Below are 7,373 nucleotides of genomic sequence, written 5' to 3'. Positions count from 1 at the left end.
GAGTAGGTGCTCAGCCCCCTCTCTGCCCTCCGATGGATGATTGAAGACTCCTCTGAACAGAATCATGAACCTCCCATAGGAACCCAGTTCCTACTCTCTCCCAGACGGCCGTAGCCCACTCAAATCAAATCAAATCAAATCAAATTTATTTATATAGCCCTTCGTACATCAGCTGATATCTCAAAGTGCTGTACAGAAACCCAGCCTAAAACCCCAAACAGCAAACAATGCAGGTGTAAAAGCACGGTGGCTAGGAAAAACTCCCTAGAAAGGCCAAAACCTAGGAAGAACCCACTCCATCGTCTGCCCGGTCAGCAGGAAAATAACAGTGGCAACCTTGGACCTCTCGGTGGTGGGGACACCTGTTTGATGAACAGGAAGCCACGGCATTTGGATGGAGTCCAGGCATTTGTCCGGGAGGGACAAATGGGCATCACTGACCTGGGAAGACTGCTGAACAGGCTGGGGTGCTGGCTCGCTGGGTCGACTGGGGTGCTGGCTCGCTGGTAGAAGATCCTCCGCTAGTTGGGGATGATACCCCTTGAGGAAGATCTAGACATTGAAGAAAGCGGAGGACCTCATCCATAGCCATCCACAGTTGCACCAGCTGGACGTGGTTTTGGCCGAAATAGGTCTCCCTGTTCGCCGACCATCTGGGAGATGTCTCGGTTGGCTGCTGCTTCCATTCGGCTAGACAGTATTCTGTAACAAAGATGCAGGGAGTCACTAAGCAGGTGTAACGGATGTGAAATGGCTAGCTAGTTAGAGGTGGTGCGCGCTAATAGCGTTTCAATCGGTGATGTCACTTGCTCTGAGACCTTGAAGTAGTGGTTCCCCTTGCTCTGCAAGGGCTGCGGCTTTTGTGGAGCGATGGGTAACGATGCTTCGTGGGTGACTGTTGTTGATGTCTGCAGAGGAGCCCGGGTATGGGCGAGGGGACGGATTAAAGTTATACTGTCACACAGGTGCAGTCAGTGAGTTTAATAAGAATAAACATAGAATGGATACAGGCACAACCGTAGCATCTGAACATAAGACAGAAACAATACTGCCTGATGGGTGACAACAACAACGGAGTGCTAGATAAAGGGGGAGTAATCAGGGAAGTGACAAAGTCCAGGTGTACCTAATGTTGAGGCGCTGGTGTGCGTGATAAAGGTTGCCAGGTGTGCGTAATGATGGTTTGCTAGGACAGGTGGTTAGTAGTGCCGGAGGGAGGGAGCGGGAGTAGACCTGACAGTAATGTGATTTCCTTTATTGATCCATTGAGGTATTTAAAACCATATAATCTCCCACCAAAATAATAGTCTTGTATTGCTTGTAGGCTTGATAAATTATTATATATATTTTCAAAGAAGTGTGGATCATAACATAAATTACTTTTTGGATTTTCTTGTTGGCACAATAAAAGTGGGCATTGATATAAAATTATATTTCTTTTGAATTAGTTATCCACATTGCAATGTTTTGAATGCGGGCTTTTATTTTGATGGTTTCCTCATTACCATACAAACTGACGTCGTAAATTGTGCTGCTGGTAGAATACTAGTCTATATAGCCAGGCAATATCAACATGGCTTGCATGTTGAATTGTTGAACGTATCTTAACGTTTAGAATAGATTGATCCTAAATAAAAACATATGCAGCTTATGTACAGCCTACCGCTCTCCGGGACATAGAGAAAGACTTCGATAAGCGAGAGAGTTTGTAAGTAGTCCTATCGCTTTTAACGTAATATTTTATTTGATTCTTCTATCTATTCCACCAAACAGCTATTGTTTTCTCTCTGCTTGACTTTGAACTTGATAGATCTACACTGAAATGTTATAAGAAATTCAATAGACACAGTGTTTATGTATTTTTGAGTGTTCATTTCAAATCTTTGTTGAAATTAACACCTATATGAATATTGTTGTTTTATGATGAACGGTATCGTTATAGCCTTACTCATTCTTAGCATTCTTCAAGGACAGTATTAGTCTATAATCAGTGGGCTATTGCTGCAACGCTATTTGCTAGCACCCTGTATCCGCAAATAGCATTTTCTATGTAGGCCCTTTCCTCCAGCAGCAAAAGCTCCAGCATCATCAGATCCTGCATCATCAGTCGGGGCCTACCGGTAGCCAACCTGCTAGGTTCAGATGACAGGCTTTCATTTAGAATTTTTCAGAAGGGGTGAAAGTCCCTTATGCACAATAGGCGATAACAATAGTGAATTTCTTCTTCAATTGAAACTCAAATGTCAAATTCAGACAAATAACAAAGCAATGCCTCATGTATCATATGGCATGCAGTCCTGAGGCAACTGGGATAGTTAAATGGAATTTGCACTTCTCAGCAGGTCTGAAAGACACCAATTAACGTATGCTTAATTCAAGCTCTGACCTAATAAAGCAATTACAGTATTTATGGTTACTCATACAGTACCAGTCAAAAGTTTGGACACAGCTACTCATTCCAGGATTTTTCTTTATTTCTACTATTTTCTACATTGTATAATAATAGTGATGACAGAAACTATGAAATAATACATATGGAATCATGTACTAACCAAAAAAGTGTAAAACAAATCTAAATATTTTATATTTGACATTCTTGAAAATAGCCACCCTTTGCCTTGATGACAGCTTTGCACACTTTTGTCATTCTCTCAACCAGCTTCATGAGGTAGTCACCTGGAATGCATTTCCATTAACATGTGTGCCTTGATAAAAGTTACTTTGTGGAATTTCTTTCCTTAATTCGTTTGAGCCAATCAGTTGTGTTGTGACAATAGCCCCATTTGGTCCATATTATGGCAAGAACAGCTCAAATAAAGAGAAACGACAGTCCATCATTACTTTAACCCTTGTGTAGTCTTAACATTCTGTATACCTTGTGCTAAGGGTAAAAAATGACACGCCTTCACTAAACCCCTAAAATAAAGCAGCTTAATTGAATTTTAAACCCCAAATCTATTTTGCATGAAGAAACAACCTGCCATTCTTCACAAATGTTGTGAATATCTGGGTTTTCCCTCTTCACAATGCAGAAAGACTGCAGTTAATCAGTTGAGACAACTCGTTTTTATTACAACACACCTGGCAATTGTTTTCTTTACTAAAGTAGAGGTGTATTATTATTATTGCTAAAGGTACTGCATAAGTGTAAACATTTTTTTTGTTGTTGCAAGAGATAGCACTTATATAGCCTATACCTTGTGTCAATTGAAGCTTATCCTCAATACTGACAACTAAACTAATGGTGTTTTTTCTAATGCAAGAAATGCAAGAAATAGACCTCTGAACCTTTCACCTATCACCACCTACCTGTCAGGGCAAGGAGATGGAGGTTGTAACCTCATAAATATCTTGGAATTTTAATTGATGAAGGCCTCTCTTTTTAAATTGCATATTCAACAACTTACAAAAAAATTGAAGCTGAATTTGGGATTTTATTTTTGGAATAAGGCCTGTTTTTATTTTGAAGCCAAAAGGAGGCTAGTATCAGCTACATGCCTTTACTAGACTATGGGGATATTTTATATATGAATGCTTCCGCTCAGTGTTTGAGATCAATTGACACTCTTTACCATGGTACTTTGAGATTTATTTTAAACTGCAAAACCCTTACGCACCACTGCACTTTGTATACCAGGGTTGGCTGGCCTTCTCTAGTCACTCGTAGGCTCAGTCACTGGTATACTTTTATTTACATAGCCATTTTGGGTTTACTACCTTTTTATTTGTGCATTTTTATTGTTCAGAAATGTGGCGGGTCGTCTCTTCGTTCGCTGGAATTTATCCTGCTAACTGTTCCAAATGTCCAAACTGAATTTGGTAAAAGGGCTTTTATGTACTCTGGCCATCGTATTGGAACACCTTACAAAATACTTTTAAACTGGAAGAACTTGTCCCGATTGGTGTTTTTAAATCACTGATGAAGGGGTTTGAGGCTGATTCCCTGACCTGTCAATGTTTTTAATTTGCTGTTTTATACTCTTGTTAATTCAATGGTTTTTACTAGATGTAGTTTTTCATGTTGTCTGTCTGTAATTCTTTTGTAATGACTTGGTGCTGCCTATCTTGGCCAGGGCGCTCTTGAAAAAGAGATTTTAATCTCAATGAGCCCTTCCTGTTTAAAGGTTAAATCAAATAAAATAAATAAGAAATTTGCATTTTATTGAGGGGAAACACTAAGTCTTGAACTTTTTTGGCAACATAGTGATATATTCTTATATACTGTACAATGAGGAATTCAACTACAAAATATTAGTCTTCTCCCATTTAAAAAAAAAAAAAATTACCCCCACCCACAAGGTGTATAAACAACAACAATAAATAAGATAATAGATACAAAACAAAAACGTGAAGAACATGAATCAATCAACTCTAATTAGCACATGGAGGACAGTATGCAAGTGTGTGTGCATTGACTTTGCAGATGTATTTCTCACATTTGCAGCACATCGTATTTGTTTTACAGTCCTTCTTCGGGGGGCAGAATTGGCATCTCTTTCTCTTGCCTGCCCCAGCTGCAGCCTCAGGTGGATCAGATTCAGCCCCCTGAACAGCTTTCACAAGCACTGCAGAGGCTACTGGGAGGCACTCCCTTCTTTGAATGTGTGGGGTTACAAGTACCTTTCCCAGCTGCTCCAGGAACACCCTCCTCTTGTTCCGCTTATCAGGCATCCAGGTAGTGTTGCTCTTTTTCCATATCACGAAGACACTGTATGAGGACACATCAATGATGTAATGGAAGATGACCAGGGGCCAGCGGACAGTCATCCTCCTGCAGCTGTAAGTTCCAATAACCTTGTCCAGGTTGTCCACGCCTCCTTTGTTGTGGTTGTCGTCCAGGATTATGGCTGGCTTCCTGTCCTCACGATCACTGATCTCAGCTGTTTTGTGCAGTGTGCTCAGGAGGACCACATTTTTGTTCTTCTTCGGGAGGTAAGAAACTATAGTGGCGGTGAAGGCAAACTTTGATGAGAAGCCCTCTCTTCCCCCTTGTTTCAAGGAGTGCAGGGGGGAGCTCAGGCTTGTTCTAACGGTGCCAACCATGGTGATCTTCCTCTTCCGGAGCTGCTGGCTGAGTTTAATCTCTAGCACACATAATCTCAATCAATCTCATGCGTGTGTGTGTGTGTGTGAGAGATAATGATTTTATAACTGCCAGGTCAAAAATGACCCTAAGACGATCTTTGTACCCTGGTGGTGTACAGCTTTCATGGAATTATGAACAAAGGCAATGTTTCACTTTTTCTAATGTTGGGGTCACTCCTCATAACATTTCAAGTTGATAAAATATAATTTAGGGTGTTTTATCTGCTGTTAAACATAGTGGCGGGTCATTTTTGACCCTTAAGACAACACCAGGGTTAAGACATGAAGGTCAGTCAATCTGGAAAATAACAGAACTTTGAAAATGACAATATATTATTTACCATTCATTTCTATTGGGCACAAAATAATATGAAACAACCAAAACGAACTGCAAATGCATCCAACAACTTTCAGTCACAACCTTGATGTAGTCATTGCGTGCTAGAAATATTGGAACAAATACAAAACTTTTGACAACTTCATAATTTTTAGGGTTGTCAATCATTTTGACCACTACCTTTTTGGGAAAAAATACAAATATTACTAGTTAAACAAAATCTTTCTTGTATTAGTATAAAGTATAATTTCCCAAAGTTCTTTTGCATACAACATAGCTCAGTATTTGAATTATTTTATACAGAAGGGTGGCAATCAGACCACACTGTATATCATTGACATTATTTGTAGGTAAATGTCTACAATGCCAGCACTGAATATATATTGTAGACATACAATTAAATAGTAATTTAGATAATGTCAGTCATCAATTGTAGTGTAAAACATGTAGTGTTTTTTGTTGTTGCCACAATTTCATTTGTTGTAAACTAATTGCTTTTATGTCTATTACGTAATGTTCCATTTCCTAATGATGGAAGATAGTCAGTGCACAAGCGATCTTTGGCTTGTGGTGGGATATGTATCTAGCCTTTAAAACCACTTCAAGTACTCAAATATAAATGTATATTATATTGCTACATGGCTTATCAAGAGAAACTTCACAGAACATGGAAAAGGGTTGATTAGATTTTACTTGTCACATCACCTATCACTACTTAGCTTTGTGAATTGTTGAACTGTTGTCATTGTAACCAATGATGGTTATTGTGTAAAATCATTATATGACCATGATTCACTTTACTGTTAGGTACTTTGTAAGACTATAATCAAAACCATTGTAATGTACACTACCAGTCAAAAGTTTTTATTTTTTTACTATTTCTACATTGTAGAATAATAGTGAAGACATAAACACTATGAAATAACACATATGGAATCATGTAGTAACCAAAAAAAAGTGTTAAACAAATCTTAATATATTTTATATTTGAGATTCTTCAAATAGCCACCCTTTGCCTTGATGACAACTTTGGACACACATGAATGAGTGTGTTCTAAAACTTTTGACCAGTAGTGTATTGCCATTGTATTATACATTTTCATACCCATGTTTGTCTAATGTTGCTCATTCTACATAGTGACTCTACTTTTACTGTCAAATGAACACACAGGAAGAAAGATAGCTGCCTGTCACTTCCCCAGGAAATCCGGGTTGTGTTCACTCTTTAAACGGAGTGTAAAAACAATGACAACTGAAGCCACATGACTGAAGAGGCCTGCTGGCTTTTGTCTTCATTGCCCAGCGCAAAAGACACAATCGACTGTCCATGTCAACAGCCCTTGGCTTTCTAGCATTGTTCCACTGCTGGCTCACACAACATCCATGTATCCCCTTTTATTTTAGTTCAGGGAGATATGCACGGCTCAGGCCTTAAGACTTGGTTTTACTCTGTAGCATAAGGACCTGTGATAGATTTGAGATACCATGTTCCGAGTCGCGTGTTTATGTTGACGTCCATATTGCGAAGTGAAATGCCATCCCTGTGCCACAAGAGACGAGACAGAATGTCAGCCTTTTATTTGAATCATATTCAAACCAAAAAAAGGCAACGTACGCTTTCCCGAACGGTCGAGTGCATCAAGGCTGTGGCTTTATACTAGTAACATCAAAAGACACTTCTCAAAAGGTCCCTTCAACCTGGCTTCAGAAAGCTACATACCTACACACAAACCATTTCTGTATCGACCTCGCTTTGTGCACGGCGGCATTGTCATGGTGAAAGAGGAAAAGGCCTTCCCCAAACTATTGCTACAAAGTTGGAAGCTTAACTTAAAACTTAAAATCTTGTCATTGTATGCTGTAGCTACTCCAGAGTCCAATGGTGGCGAGCTTTACATCACTCCAGCCGATGCTTGGCTTTGCGCATGGTGATCTTAGGCTTGTGTGTGGC

At 39.6% G+C, this 7,373-nt stretch overlaps 1 protein-coding gene across 1 annotated transcript in view; it reads left to right on the top strand.

The window, feature by feature from the left end:
• Positions 1 to 1,550: 1,550 nt before the first annotated feature.
• tmem71 (transmembrane protein 71) overlaps positions 1,551 to 7,373 on the top strand; it is a 26,026-nt gene continuing 20,203 nt past the window's right edge. The window contains exon 1 of the mRNA XM_029642012.2: positions 1,551 to 1,708. The gene's annotated coding sequence lies outside the window, so the exon portion shown is untranslated. The remainder of the gene's footprint in view (positions 1,709 to 7,373) is intronic.

Source organism: Oncorhynchus nerka, linkage group LG9b, assembly GCF_034236695.1.
Source record: "Oncorhynchus nerka isolate Pitt River linkage group LG9b, Oner_Uvic_2.0, whole genome shotgun sequence".
Classification (NCBI taxonomy): domain Eukaryota; kingdom Metazoa; phylum Chordata; class Actinopteri; order Salmoniformes; family Salmonidae; genus Oncorhynchus; species Oncorhynchus nerka.
This window is presented reverse-complemented; position numbering and strand designations above follow the sequence as displayed.